We start from the raw sequence: 997 nt of genomic DNA on the forward strand, positions 1-997 counted from the left end.
TAATTAATATGATTATATTTATTTTTTAATAATTATTTACATAATCGATATAAAAAAATACATTTGTCATAGTAGTGTTATATATTATATTTCTTTGATTTTAACATTGTTAAAGTTTATTTTAGAAGTAATTAATGATGCGTACTATTCTTTTTCTCATTGTAAGATCTTGTCTAAACAGTGATACAAGTGATTTTTATTACTTTATATACATTGTCACTCTTTCTTAATAGTACATCAACGTAACTACTTTATCTGTACATTAAGAATAGTATTATATATTTTTTTTACCAAAAATAAAAAATTTAAATCCGTAACCTCTTAATTGAATATGAAGAGATTATTTGAATTATAATTCATTGGCAGAATAGTATTATATATACCTATATATTGTTTAAGCTTTTTTATTGGGTAAATAATGAATAATTTAACCTTTTTATTAGACCACTCATAATAGCTAGTAAAATAAGACATTATCCTTTTGAATTTGAGTCTTATTAGACAAGTCTCTAGAATAAAATTATATGCCAAGTAAGTAGAAACACATGACAACAACTAATTTTACTCTAACTACCCTTTTAGTCTAGAAAAACAGAATAGTTTGGGGATAAGCACACAAATTCTATTACTTTCATCTAGAAAGTCAGCCCTATCTCACGTTATTCACTCATTTTGGTCACAAATTGAAAATATAATTAATGAATAAAAACCAGCTTATTCTTCAAGCCACCAAAGTTGGACTTCAAAATAAATAATTAAAAAAAAAACCCTCTCATGTAAAATAAATTAATTATCAAAATGCTAGAGAATCAAGAGGGTATCTAACAAAAAATCAGCCAAATATTTTTGGATGAATCCAAAATTTTTATGTAGATGGTGCTTATGCTAGGTATTAGGATATTTTTTTTACTAAGTATCAAAATGTTTCTTTTTCATACTAAATGGATATTCTTTTATATATTTTATAAATTTTTTTGTATATTAAGAATCAGAATTG

Source organism: Arachis ipaensis, chromosome B04 (assembly GCF_000816755.2).
Source record: "Arachis ipaensis cultivar K30076 chromosome B04, Araip1.1, whole genome shotgun sequence".
Taxonomy (NCBI): domain Eukaryota; kingdom Viridiplantae; phylum Streptophyta; class Magnoliopsida; order Fabales; family Fabaceae; genus Arachis; species Arachis ipaensis.